Here is a 15,024-nt window from a genome sequence, read left to right on the forward strand (position 1 = left end):
CAGCTGGGACCATAGTCACCAAGAAAACAATTGGTAACACACTACGCCGTGAAGGACTGAAATCCTGCAGCGCCCGCAAGACCCCCCTGCTCAAGAAAGCACATGTACAGGCCCGTCTGAAGCTTGCCAATGAACATCTGAATGATTCAGAGGAGAACTGGGTGAAAGTGTTGTGGTCAGATGAGACCAAAATCGAGCTCTTTGGCATCAACTCAACTCGCCGTGTTTGTAGGAGGAGGAATGACCCCAAGAACACCATCCCCACCGTCAAACATGGAGGTGGAAACATTATGCTTTGGGGGTGTTTTTCTGCTAAGGGGACAGGACAACTGCACCGCATCAAAGGGACGATGGATGGGGCATGTACCATTAAATCTTGGACGAGAACCTCCTTCCCTCAGCCAGGGCATTGAAAATGGGTCGTGGATGGTATTCCAGCATGACAATAACCCAAAACACACAGCCAAGGCAACAAAGGAGTGGCTCAAGAAGAAGCACATTAAGGTCCTGGAGTGGCCTAGCCAGTCTCCAGACCTTAATCCCATAGAAAATCTGTGGAGGGAGCTGAAGGTTTGAGGTGCCAAACGTCAGCCTCGAAACCTTAATGACTTGGAGAGGATCTGCAAAGAGGAGTGGGACAAAATCCCTCCTGAGATGTGTGCAAACCTGGGGGCCAACTACAAGAAACGTCTGACCTCTGTGATTGCCAACAAGGGTTTTGCCACCAAGTACTAAGTCGAAGGGGTCAAATACTTATTCCCCTCATTAACATGCAAATCAATTGATTACTTTTTTTAAATTCATTTTTCTTGATTTTTTTGTTGTTTTTCTGTCTCTCACTGTTAAAATACACCTACCATTAAAATTATAGACTGATCATTTCTTTGTCAATGGGCAAACATACAAAATCAGCAGGGGATCAAATACTCTTTTCCCCCACTGTATATCTAAGCTGTCCTTCACCGCTTCAGGTTGACAAGTAATAAAAAGTCAGATCATTAGCATCAGCTGACACTTTGAGAGGAGAAGCAGTGGGCACAGAGGGCAGGGTCAGGCTGGTTAAATGGGTACACAACAGACAGAGCAGGGGTTCAATTGCTAGGGAATACAACATCCCAGAAAGAGGGTAACTCTGAAGAATCCCCGCTGTACTGGAAAATGTGTGTGTGTGTGTGTGTGCGTGTGTGTGTCTGCTTGTGTGCGTGTGTGTGTGCGTTTGTGCGTGCGTGTGTGTGTTTGTGTGTGTGCATGTGTGCGTTATAAGATTCCAGGATTCGTGATAAGGTGATACTATAAATTCACTTCGTAATTTGAAATGTATAAGTGTACCTTACGCTACACAACTTAGCTATTTATCTGGTTTAAGTGCTTCACTTCACATTTTTAATAACTTAGCTGTTTCTTGTTTTTCTAGTTTGCTAATGACACTCAATGAAAGATCACCTCTGTGTTGTCCATAAATGCAGGCATTTTGCTTCCTCCCACTGTACAGGTCCTGCAGGAGTTCAATAATCTACTGTATGAAAAACAAAACAAAAAAATGCCCAACATCAACGTTACATGTGCGTCTGTAATGCTTACAACACTCTAAAAGGCACAAAACATCCCTTTTGTTATATAAACATTAGCTTTTGTGTAACACTATTCAAGGAGTATGTCAGCAGCGCTGAGCCTGATGGGACGGCATTCCACACGCCTCCCACAGACATGTGCGTGTGCGCTGTAGAAATCGCAAAATAATCTGCTCTTCCACCGGTTTCTCTACCCAACCCCTATCATCCACGTGCAGGGAGCAGGCTGGGACCGGAGATTGGCGGTTAGTGACTTCTTGGCTTCAGAGAGCTCGGCAGAGAGGTCCGAGCCAGAATACGTGACTGGGCGTTTGGGGATGCTGCCAGTGCTCCGTGAATGGGGAAGAGTCGGGGTGAGGCGCTGTGGACCTGTGAGGTCTTCGATCCTGTGAGGATGTGGCGCGCCTGCCTGCTCCCCGCCGTGGCCGCTTGCTGGTACTGATCCACGGCAGTGATGTGGCACTGCTGCACCCTGAAGCCCGTCTCATAGCACTGCCCCAGATTGAACTGACTGTGGGAGTCCTGCAGTGAGGAGCACAGAGGCAGCTCAGGAAAAGCTGGCATTCACGAGGCACCACATACATATTTACACTACCATAACATGGCACATTATAATGGATTTTCTAGCAGTACTGTGGGGGTGGGGGGGGTTGGAAATTACACTTAGGATTGGTCCCCATTAAACATTCATTAACATTTCATTAAGGTTAGAATGGCATTTCTACCGATCTAACTGAATTGGGCGTAGATTCATACAGGCCTAGGTTGAAATGTTATAGTTGGTTAGGGCTGTTATAAGGGCTTAAAATGGTAATCTACTGATTTACTAATGAAGTATAGCATCTTTAAGTCTACATTAAGAACTTGCTGCACACAGCCTATGTTTACCATGCAAATTAGAGTTACAGTTGCAGAATTGCTATACAAATAGAAAATGAATAATGAATCCACCCCTGACAGAAGCTCACCCCACTCTTTGCAGCCATTCGCAGGAACTTAACCGCCTTGTTTGCGTCTCTGCGAGGCTCTCGAGAGGACAGTGCTCCGAGGTCAGCCTGGGCCTAGACAGATCAGAGAAAGACTTTCATTAGACCATGGAAACAGACACAAGCTTCCTCTTAGGCACAGCTAGCAAGCTATTTATTTAATATCGATATACATCTTTTTTAATTGTTTGGGTGTGAAATGCAAAAAATGAAGGTGTTTCCAGCAAATGTGAGAACAGATATCAAAATAAGTGGGAAATCATTTTGGTAAATACGAGTTAGAATGACATCACATCTTTAAATCATTGTTTACACTTCTGCACTTCTTTATTCATTCCTAAATGTTAAATAATTTGGGCATTTTATAAAAGGATCTAGAGAAAAGGTCAACCACTTACAAACTAAAAGACAAACCTCTCTCAGCCCAGCACCGGCTGCCTCTTCCAGCAGTGCAATGGCTTTATGAGTATCCAATCAAAATAATATGGCTACATGAACATACAGAAATAATCGTATATGATACAGTTGTTACCGGACTGCCACTTCAAGGCGGTGCAGACTGGGAAGGGGTGTGTGGTTTAATTAGGAAGTGAAGAGTAGTTTAGTGGGGGGGCTCTCTCTCTAACATGTGGCCAGGCAGATAGGGTTTTTTCATTCGCTGTATATGTGTGTGTATATGTTGTTGTTCGCGTGTCCTGTGAAGATTGTGAGGAAAGGGCTCTCTGGTGTTGTGTTTGGCACTGTTTTGGGGGAACTTTATTTTGAAATGTTATTGTTGTATTGTTATTTCCATTATCTCATTGAGATATAGGTGTCATCTGCAGGCCCCCATTTCTTGTATCTTCTCATTGTACTTTATTCTTAGTTCATTTAGTCTTAGTTTCTGTATGTGCATTTCTTTTCAGAGCAATAAATATTGACCTTTTTATAAAATTGCAATGTTGAATTGTGTCTGTGGGGCTTATTACCTCAGGAAGTGCAAGATACAGTGTGCTGTGTGTGCTACCCTGGCCCTTGGGATCTAGACTGGTGTTAAGGTCCCTAAATCCGTCTTAGTGTAAATGTCGGAAAGGTAACACAGTTCAGAAACAGAAGAGGATAACGATGAAGATTAAGATAATGATAGACAGCATCCGATAAGTAACAGTAAGTAACATCAATTTAAAAGTTTCTCACATTCATTACTTTTCAGAAAACTGTGCATGATTTATTACAAAAAAGGTAGATTATCTGCATCCATTTACAGGTAGTTTACATATTAATCATTCACACTTTGCCAATTAATTGAAAATACATTGTGATATGAATTCAAATCTATTGTCAAGTGAAGACTCCTCTTTGCAGACTGTTTTATAAAGCCAAATCTCAAGTCAGTCGTATATAATGAAGATAATGATTTAAAACAGGATTTTAATTATTGTTCACAGTAGTTATGTTACAGGGTTTTAAGCTGTGCAGGCACAATCAGTCAGAGGATGCAGGATTCAACGGGATGCCAAATATGTCATAAAATCGGTACTTTCAAATTTACATTTCAACCACTGCACATATATATATATATATATACACATACATACATACATACACATACACACACACACACACACACATATATATAACTAGCAGAGGAGGAGTTGGGAAGAGGGGACAAGCAGCAGACTACTGATGCATTTAGCCAGGTCCCATTGCTAATATAGTGCATACGGATTATGATTATTATGAAAAGCCTATTAATATCTTTATATTTCTTAGCAGAAAAATAATTAGACATTTCCAAATGCTTTTACATACAATTATCTGTTTACACAGCTGTTTTTACTGGATACATATATTATCTTTTTTAATGGTACAGCACCTTCCTCAAGGGTGCAAGAGCAGTCCTGACCACTACTCCACTAGAGTTCATATTAAGAATCGAGAGGAAAACAAGATACATCATGGTCCAACTTGCAAAGCAGTGATTTTGACTTTCATGGAGTAGAAAGACTGCAGGTGCATCCACTTCTGTGGATCTGCATTGTTTCCTGAATTGTTACAACTTTACTATCGATCTATATTACCTTCTATAAGAAGGACAGACAACTCTAAATAGTTCATATAGTCTCAACACAATACATGCCCAATGTATTATATTTTTATAGGAAGATTTAAATGTAAATGTAAATGAAAATACAGAGCAATAGTCAAATAGCTAAAGGGTCACAGAATCCTTGGCTAAGATCAAAACCAGAGAATTCTTTCCTTGATTTTAAAATATTTTATTGTTAAAACAATCTGCTGCACGACCACAGACCTTGAAACCATCTCTGCTTTGCTTGTATACTGAAGTCAGATTCCTTATCCCAACTGTGTCCCGTGTCTGTATGAATACACCTGTTACCATTAAAACTTTACAAGAAAAATAACTAGCCTTGTACTTACCATCGCAATTTCTGAAACAGAAACAAAAACACCCAAGGCATTATAATTTGGCGGGGGGGCATAGCTAATAAGCCTGATTCATCAGTGTTTTGTATTTTTAGTCTAGTCAAATCTAATAAGGGAAAACTAACTAGCTGTAAAACAAAACAACGCATTTTCCTTGAAGATCAAAAGGTTGACTTGATACATTTTTGCTAAATTCTTATTGTGGAGTGAAGCTGCAGTTTCTTTTGAAACAGTCACACTATTCCTGCAGAGAACAAGTCAAAGACAGGAAGACTGATGCTGATCAAATCTTCTCTCTGCTCTTCAATTCAAAGTCATTCTTCGACACATTTTCTGTTCACCCCCAAGCAAAGGAGATGAGAGAAGGCAGCTTATGGAGTTAAGCAAAGATTTGTCCACAATGCGGTGAGCAACACAGTACAAACTTGTACAAAGTAAACATCCAACACAATAAAAGTACAGTGGATGTGTGGAGTATTAATACAAATAAAAACAAAAACACACATCGCATTTTCAATTGTTCATCAACTGTGTTTTTAGAAATGTAAGAGGCACAACGACGCTAGATTTAGTGGCCGAGCACATTGCTTGTAAGAACATAAGAACGTTTACAAACGAGAGGGGGCCATTCGACCCATCGTGCTTGTTTGGTGTTCATTAATATCTAAGTGATCCAAGGATCCTATCCAGACTATTTTTAAATGTTCCCAAACTTTCAGCTTCAACCACATCGCTGGGTAGTTTATTCCAGATTGTGACTACTCTCTGTGTAAAGAAGTATCTCCTGTTTTCCGTTTTGAATGCCTTGAAGCCCAATTTCCATTTGTGTCCCGGGTGCTTGGATCAAGTCCCCACGTAGTCTCCTCTGTTCCAGGGTGAAAAGGTTCAGTTCCCTCAGTCTCTCAGTTGGACTTTCCCTTCAGACCTGGAATAAGTCTGGTTGCTCTCCTCTGAACTGCCTCTAAAGCAGCGATATCCTTCTTGAAGTGTGGAGCCCAGAACTGTACACAGTATCCAGATGAGGTCTAACTAGTGCATTGTACAGTCTGAACATTACTGCCCTTGTGTTAAATTCTACACTTTTGACAATATACCCTAGCATTCTGTTTGCCTTTATTATTGCTTCCCACATTGCTTGGATGGAGAAAGTGAGGAGTCCACATAGACTCCTAGGTCTTTCTCATGCATTACTTCATCTAGATCTGTACCTCCCATAGTGTAATTATAGTGGACATTTTTGTTACCTGCATGTATTACCTTGCACTTGTCCACATTGAAGTGGAACTCCACTAACAACCTCACTCCAGTTAGAAGTGACTCCTCTAATTGACACCCTCTGTTTCCTATACATCAACCAGTTCATAATCCATCTACTTACATTACCCTGAATGCCTACAGCTTCCAATTTGAGGATCAGTCTTTGGTGTGGAACCTTATCAAAAGCTTTCTGGAAATCTAAGTATATCATATCATATCATATGCTTTCACGTGATCTACAGCTGCAGTTGCATGTTCAAAAAATTGGTATGATGTGATTGAGTGTTATTGTAGTGATGCTGTTCTATGCTGATAATCAGTTTGGGTATAGCACAACAAACTAACTGGGATTATAGAAACTAGTTTGGAAATAAACAGTCTAGATCAATGATTTTCAAACCTTTCTTTGAAAGCCCCTGTTCATGCAGTCCCTGGTGGCATTAGGAAAACTACCCTTAATACAGTGAGGGAAAAAAGTATTTGATCCCCTGCTGATTTTGTATGTTTGCCCACTAACAAAGAAATTATCAGTCTATAATTTTAATGGTAGGTGTATTTTAACAGTGAGAGACAGAATAACAACTAAAAAATCCAGAAAAATGCATTTCAAAAAAGTTATACATTGATTTGCATGTTAATGAGGGAAATAAGTATTTGATCCCCTATCAATCAGCAACATTTCTGGCTCCCAGGTGTCTTTTATACAGGTAACGAGCTGAGATTAGGAGCACTCTCTTAAAGGGAGTGCTCCTAATCTCAGCTCGTTACCTGTATAAAAAACACCTGTCCACAGAAGCAATCAATCAGTCAGATTCCAAACTCTCCACCACGGCCAAGACCAAAGAGCTGTCCAAGGATGTCAGGGACAAGATTGTAGACCTACACAAGGCTGGAATGGGCTACAAGACCATCGCCAAGCAGCTTGGTGAGAAGGTGACAATAGTTGGTGTGATTATTCGCAAATGGAAGAAACACAAAATAACTGTCAGTCTCCCTCGGTCTGGGGCTCCATGCAAGATCTCACCTCGTGGAGTTTCAATGATCATGAGAACGGTGAGGAATCAGCCCAGAACTACACGGGAGGATCTTGTTAATGATCTCAAGGCAGCTGGGACCATAGTCACCAAGAAAACAATTGGTAACACACTACGCCGTGAAGGACTGAAATCCTGCAGCGCCCACAAGACCCCCCTGCTCAAGAAAGCACATGTACAGGCCCGTCTGAAGCTTGCCAATGAACATCTGAATGATTCAGAGGAGAACTGGGTGAAAGTGTTGTGGTCAGATGAGACCAAAATCAAGCTCTTTGGCATCAACTTAACTCGCCGTGTTTGGAGGAGGAGGAATGCTGCCTATGACCCCAAGAACACCATCCCCACCATCAAACATGGAGGTGGAAACATTATGCTTTGGGGGTGTTGTTCTGCTAAGGGGACAGGACAACTGCACTGCATCAAAGAGACGATGGACGGGGCCATGTACCATCAAATCTTGGGTGAGAACCTCCTTCCCTCAGCCAGGGCATTGAAAATGGGTCGTGGATGGTATTCCAGCATGACAATAACCCAAAACACACAGCCAAGGCAACAAAGGAGTGGCTCAAGAAGAAGCACATTAAGGTCCTGGAGTGGCCTAGCCAGTCTCCAGACCTTAATCCCATAGAAAATCTGTGGAGGGAGCTGAAGGTTCGAGTTGCCAAACGTCAGCCTCGAAACCTTAATGACTTGGAGAGGATCTGCAAAGAGGAGTGGGACAAAATCCCTCCTGAGATGTGTGCAAACCTGGGGGCCAACTACAAGAAACGTCTGACCTCTGTGATTGCCAACAAGGGTTTTGCCACCAAGTACTAAGTCGAAGGTGTCAAATACTTATTTCCCTCATTAACATGCAAATCAATTTATAACTTTTTTGAAATGCGTTTTTCTGGATTGTTTTGTTGTTATTCTGTCTCTCACTGTTAAAATAAACCTACCATTAAAATTATAGACTGATCATTTCTTTGTCAGTGGGCAAACATACAAAATCAGCAGGGGATCAAATACTTTATTCCCTCACTGTAACAATTCATAATTTCTGCTACAGAAAAACTACAGTGTATCTGTGAGCAGTTTAAACATTTCTAGAAAAGCACTCAACTCTGTTGGATTTTCAAAAGCTTGTGAAATAAAAGCGCTTTCTGTGTGGCAGTGGAATGATTCTCTAGATTCCCAGGCCAGCATTCCAATGTCTTTCCAAACTATTGAACAATAATAAGAGTAACACAGTCTTTTAGTCAAACAATCATTGCTTTATTGTAACCAAATGTTAAACTTGACAGATACATATACATATATATATATATATATGATATAGATATATAAATAAAACTCTTATTTTCTCTCATTTTCCAGTTCAGGAGGATTGATAGTTAGATCGACAACAATGAGATTGGTATGATGTGATTGAGTGTTATTGTCTGAGAGGTCACCTAGTGAACATAATGGTGGAGAGAATGGGATGCTACAATTCAAAATGAATGACATAACCGTTATGATGTTGAACTGGGCGGCGTTGTCATAAGGCGTGGAGGTAAGTGTCTGGGGTATTAAGGGTTCAATAAGTACAGGTGTCTTTATCAGTGAAGCTCACTGGACACATCTCATACTGTGTGATCTGTGCTCTGTGAATGGCCTTGTACTGGAGTAGGTGCATCTTGGTGAATGTTGACACAGAAAAGGTGTTGGAGCAAATCTGTGTCCAGAAGTTGTTATCAGTTGTAATTGTTAGGTCAGATTCCCACTGGGTGATTGGAAGATAAATAGCGGGATCTATATTCATTAGAAGTCTGTACCATTTTGAAAGCAAGATCAGGGGCATAGCCTGGATTTTAGGGCTCCATGAAAGAAAGAAAAAAGTGCCGTGAGGGGGGGTGCTGCCGAGGTGCGGTCCAAGTTCCAAGTTGCGGATCGCGGCATGGATAGGGAGAGGGGAAATCACAGGTCCCTGCTGCTTTATATTGTTAAAGCAAGGCTGTTTTTTAATGGATTTGGTCATGAATGGGAGGTGACCAACAAAACATTCTGATTGTTCAATATATATCCATGAATTGTGATTCAAATCAAATTGACATGAAAGAGCTCTGATAGCTTGGTTGAGATGTTGATACCGAGAGATGTGATATTAGCGGAGGATAAAGGGATTCTATTTCATAAAGGGATCTATTTTCATAAATACAGGTGATGATATGTGCCAGAAGTGCTGGTCTCTTGATCTCTATTTTTTTTTTCTTTTGTTTGATGAAAATGATATTATCTTCCCTCTCAGTACTACTTTAGCAGTTTCCCAAAGCAGTATTTGTTTCGTGATGCTCAGTATACCTGGTTAAAAAATATATTTTGGTTAATTTTGAGTGATCAGAATCTAATAAGTGTGTTTGCTGTAAAAGACAGGAATCTGTTTTGAGATTTTCAAGGTGGTTCATGACTGCTACTCTTTTGGACAGTACATCAATGCTACGAATATGCCAGCTAACAAATCGAATAGACACTTGATTGTCTAGATTAAGATGTGTAGCCTATATAGCAGCTGGGTGTGAGGGTTGTGTGTACAGTGGAAGTAAGGCAACTATGTGTAAATTGATAGCTGTGTGTGTGTGTGTGGTGTAATATTTTGGTGTATAGAAGATTATAGAAGGTGGTGTAATATTATAGATGGTGTAATAGTGTTGTGATGTGTAGGGGGGAGGGAGGTGGTTGGAGGCTGTGCTCCCTGTTGGGTAGAGGGTGAATGATTTCAGGTGTGGGATGTTAGGAGATAATGAGGTGTCTATAAAAGTTGGGACTGGTTTAGAAGAAGGGAGACGAGACTGGGCTGACGAGAGCGTGCAGGGAAAGGTGCCGGGACAAGAACTTGATTACGACTGCAAGGGAGCAAGAGAGCATCAGGAAAGGAGACTAGAGGCTCTGAAATCAGCGACTAGACTGGAATGTACTGGACTGTGGCGAAGAGGAGCTGCAATTCCGACTTTGCTATAACTCTGCAGCGTCAGCAAGATAAGTGGGGTCTCGGGCCACTGTTTGCTTGTTTCTCCCCTTTAGAGCAGTTAGAGTGGAGTGGGGGGGTTAGACAGGGACTAACTAAGGGTGCTTCCTGTGGCTTCTTTGCATCATTCACTGTCCAGTCTGTCACAAGGGAAAACTGTACTGCATTGGGGTGGGCTGGGACATTACTTTTACGTGTAGCCTGTTTACATATTGTGTGGGCTGAAGGATGAAGGACGGTCTTCCTCCTCTTCTTCGCTGCCAGTCTGCTGAGGCTGCACTGGCTCGCTGGGCCCTTCGTGGTCTGGAGGGGGGCCCAGCTCCACTCGGGGCCGGCAAGGTCACCACCACATGCCCCCGGGTCTTCACACCTCTCCCACTGAGTCCAACACCTCACAGGCAGCCATCTGTCCTTCTGGCTCCTTACATTTCAGAAGCTAGGTCAGCGAGGTGTGGTCCATCCAGAACCTGAACCTGGTCCAGACCTTTTATGTAAGTACATAGTTACTGGGGCAGGAGGACATCGCCGAAACCCTTTTGCTGCCTCCAGCTCTAGAAGCATGTCTCCAAGCTCTCTCAGCTTCTGATGGTCTTTGTTTGTTATTTTTGGAAAATGTTCAGTTTTCTTCAGAAGTGCATATTCGATAACTTCTGGTGCACCACTGCAGTCTTCCAGTCTCTGCCATACCATCGCGAGCCCTGCTGTTGCATTGTGAACATGCACTGATCTGATTCTCCTGGCCTGCTCAGATGACTCGGGCTCGAGCCATTTGGAGAGGAGGTCTAGCTCTTCTCTGGCTGTAAGATTTAAGTATTGGGTGCTGCTATGGAAGTATAACTTCCAGGCCCATTAGTTTTCTGGGAGGTCGTCAAATTTCAGAAGGCCAGAACTCACCATTTGACGACGTATCCGGTATTTCGTTATGTCTGTAGCTCCTGCTGTAGCAGGTGAATATTCTTTGGGAGCAGCAGCAGAGCGTGGTTGTGGCTGGTGAGACAGCAGGGGAGTTTGATCGGACCCTCTCTGGCTGTGTGGTTGTTCTCCTACACTGCTAATCTTTCCTTTGTAGCCTAGAATGTTGTTCTGATGAAGGGAGATTATGTCACTTTTCTGCAGGTTTCCTGAAGGACCAACAGACAGGTCACGGGTTACCTCTCTGCAGTGTCTGATGGCCGAAGAGGTTGGATGCTGATGTGCAGAATGGATCCACTCCTCGTGTAGCTGGGCCCACCGTGTAGTCAGTGTTTTTAGTGTTCTGCCCTCACAATGCGTCTGAAGTACAAGGCTTAGCAGACAGTGAACAGCTTCTCAATACAGAATCAGGAGGCAGGAGCGCTTGTACTCTGAAATCCGTGTTAGAAAATGATCCGCACACACAGACGATTACAAATGTAGACAGATAGATTTCAATCACGAGCTAACAGGAAAAAAGGGTCTAGCTAGACTCAAACCACTTCTACTGTCACTTTGTTTTAAAGAGTATTAAAATAAATCAATATACAACTGTTTGCATATACAAGGCAATCATATGCATAGAACATCGTAAAATATAAAAACATAGACATTACAAAAAAACAGGCTATAATTATTTAAAAACGACAGTTTACTTACAGACTTCTCTTTCCAAGGCCTGTTATATAAGAAAAGGTGGAGCTCATTCTCGCTGCTTCTCTTCAGATTCGTTTATAGCAGAAGGAGTCCTGCACTGGAAGTTAGCGGGATCCGCTGCAGTAGTAAAGTGTAGTGTAAAGAAACAAAACAATATAATACTATGTACAGACATATATACAGCTGTCAGAACAAGGGGGAACACTCACATTTCTTGCCGTGAGGTGGGGGGGCCTCTTCACTGGTCACTCGAAGGCTGATCTGACATCCCATCGGCAAATGGGGCAGGATGTGTTGTCCTGGAGGAGAAGAAATCAAAACAAAATTAACTTCAAAATGTCTCAAAGTGTAAATCCACTGATTTGACTGCAATAAAACAGATCTCCTAGGATTAAACGATTGGCAATGGAAATCGTGTGTTTTTCTCACTCAACAGCAATACTAATTAATGATGTTGCTTGATGTGGAAACAATATGAATTTCAGTTATCAGTGCAGCTGACACAGCACACACAACTGACATTATAAATCACACAGGAGCAACCAGTCGTCATTTCCAAACATTCCTGACCTCTTATCCTCTCATCACTTTGAGTGAAGCTCGTACACCACCAGTAGGAAGCGTTGGTGGTGAGGTTCTGCCTGGCCATGAATCTCCCCGCAGAGTTGTAGGTGTTCCCAGAGGCGGGACGGCAACGTGAGGGGCTGCATTGGGGCCTGGACAGGCGGTCCAGTTTTCCACGGAGCAGACGTGGTGTGCAGTCCCTGACCATAGCCTCAATATCCTGGTCAATGCCTGGCCACCACATCAGGTCTCTTGATCTCTGCTTGATTGTGAGGACACGCGCACACAAGCTGCCTGGAACAACAGTGCACAGCCCCCTGGAGACACAGATATCTCACCCTTGCAAACGGAGCCAGCTCCTCCTGGCCATCCTGTGCGTATGTAGGTGTGGAGAGCTGTCAGGACAGGGTCCCTCTCTGATTCACTTTTCAGCTCCTCTTTCGCAGGCTCAGATGCAGGCAAGGGCCTCTCCCTCGCCAACAGAATAGCGCTGCTTCGTGGGGGTCAGGGCCTTGGAGGCGAAGGCTATTGGTCGTTCCCCTCCATCCTGCGGCAGAGACAGAACTGCTCCCACCACCCCAGCTGAGGCGTCACATGAGACCACAGTAGGGCTGAATGGGTCAAAATGGGCCAGGACAGGAGGCGTGGTGAGCTGTGCTTTGAGCGCACAGACCGCTGCCGTGCAGGCTGAGGTCCAGTTCCACGGCTCCTCCTTCTTAAGGAGCTGGCGAAGGGGTGCTGTAGTCTGGGAATATTGAGGCAGAAATCGGAGGTAGAAGGCAGTAATCCACAGGAACGAGGCCACTTGGGAGGCAGAGGTGGGTTCTGGGATGTTGTGGATTGCCTCTATGTTTCACATGAGAGGCACAATCCCTTTGGCAGTCAGTTGAAAACCCACAAAGTCAATGGCTGGTGCTGCAAATGTACACATCTCCCCATTGAGCGTCAGATGGTCTTCCTGGAGAGCGGTGAAAAGCCAGTGGAGATGTTCATTGTGGGCAGAGAGGTCAGGGGCATGGACCAGAATGTCATCCAGAAACACTGCGACCCCTTGGATCCCTGCCAGGACAGTGGTCATCACCTTCTGGAAACAGCTGGGGGCAGAGCTAAGCCCAAAGGGCATTCGTGTATACCTGAACACCTTGCGTGTGTGACAAGAGCTGTGAGATCTCGGCTGGCCAGGTGGAGGGGCACCTGGAGATAGCCCTGATGCAAGTCGAGCTTACTCCTCCGCTGTGGGCAAAGGGTATCTGTCTGGGATGACTGCCTTGATGACAGAGCGCAGATCAACACAGATGCGGAGCCCCCCGGACTTCTTTGTGGCGATGGCCAAGTTGGAGATCTAGGGTGCAGCATATACTGGCTGAATTATCCCTGATGATAAGCTGATCGCGTACGATCTGGTCCGAAGCACCCCGTAGTGGCACGATCTAGCCACATCCCTGAGGTTAGTCACGTAGCTTTCAATGGACTCACCCGGCCGCTGATGCCGTTTCCGTAGCTTGTATCACCGAAGGAGCACCCGCTGTCTCCCGGTGAAGTGCTGCCGTAGCAGGCTGACTGCCTCTTCCAATGTCTCAGCAGTGCCCAGGGTTCTTGGTGTGGGTGTCTTTTACCTAAAGTGTTTATTAGTTGTTGCTGTTATTTCAATGTGCACAGTGCACTATTTACTTTTGTATTGATTACTTAATCTATGGTTCCAACATGCACAGTGTATGTTTAAGTGCAATAAGTGTTCTGAGATGTGCACGATTTCAATGTCCGTGTATGGGGAACACTCACATTTCTTGTTGTGAGGTGGGGGGGCCTCTTCACCGGTCACTCGAAGGCTGATCTGACGTCCCATAGGCAAATGGGGCAGGATGTGTTGTCCTGGAGGAAAAGAATTCAATCAAAACAAAATTAACTTCAAAACCACTTTTACTGTCACTTTGTTTTAAAGAGTATTAAAATAAATCAATATACAACTGTTTGCATATACAAGGCAATCATATGCATAGAACATCGTAAAATATAAAAATATAGACATTACAAAAAAACGTCAGCTAATTTGAATGACAGACGGCTATTGCGCTAACACTTCCTATAACGGTCCTCAGCATAAATTCATGTATTGTCATGGTAACCATACACACTAAATAAACATTAAAATGTGAAACTAACGTGAAACAGCACTTGAATCAGTGAAAACAGGCTATAATTATTTAAAAACGACAGTTTACTTACAGACTTCTCTTTCCAAGGCCTGTTATATAAGAAAAGGTGGAGCTCATTCTCGCTGCTTCTCTTCAGATTCGTTTATAGCAGAAGGAGTCCTGCACTGGAAGTTAGCGGGATCCGCTGCAGTAGTAAAGTGTAGTGTAAAGAAACAAAACAATATAATACTATGTACAGACATATATACAGCTGTCAGAACAAGGGGGAACACTCACATTTCTTGCCGTGAGGTGGGGGGGCCTCTTCACTGGTCACTCGAAGGCTGATCTGACATCCCATCGGCAAATGGGGCAGGATGTGTTGTCCTGGAGGAGAAGAAATCAATCAAAACAAAATTAGTAGTGTCATCCTGTGCAGAGAGCAGTGAATAAAAC

General features: G+C 43.5%; 1 long non-coding RNA gene across 1 annotated transcript; it reads right to left on the reverse strand.

The window, feature by feature from the left end:
* Positions 1-940: 940 nt before the first annotated feature.
* Positions 941-11,980, reverse strand: LOC136721324 (uncharacterized). The gene is made up of 3 exons (XR_010805884.1): positions 11,873-11,980; positions 2,540-2,632; positions 941-2,093 (listed from the first exon to the last, which is right to left on the reverse strand). It is a non-coding gene; the product is annotated as an uncharacterized LOC136721324 (long non-coding RNA).
* Between the last annotated feature and the right edge of the window lie 3,044 nt (positions 11,981-15,024).

This window comes from Amia ocellicauda, unplaced genomic scaffold (genome assembly GCF_036373705.1).
Source record: "Amia ocellicauda isolate fAmiCal2 unplaced genomic scaffold, fAmiCal2.hap1 HAP1_SCAFFOLD_114, whole genome shotgun sequence".
Taxonomy (NCBI): Eukaryota; Metazoa; Chordata; class Actinopteri; order Amiiformes; family Amiidae; genus Amia; species Amia ocellicauda.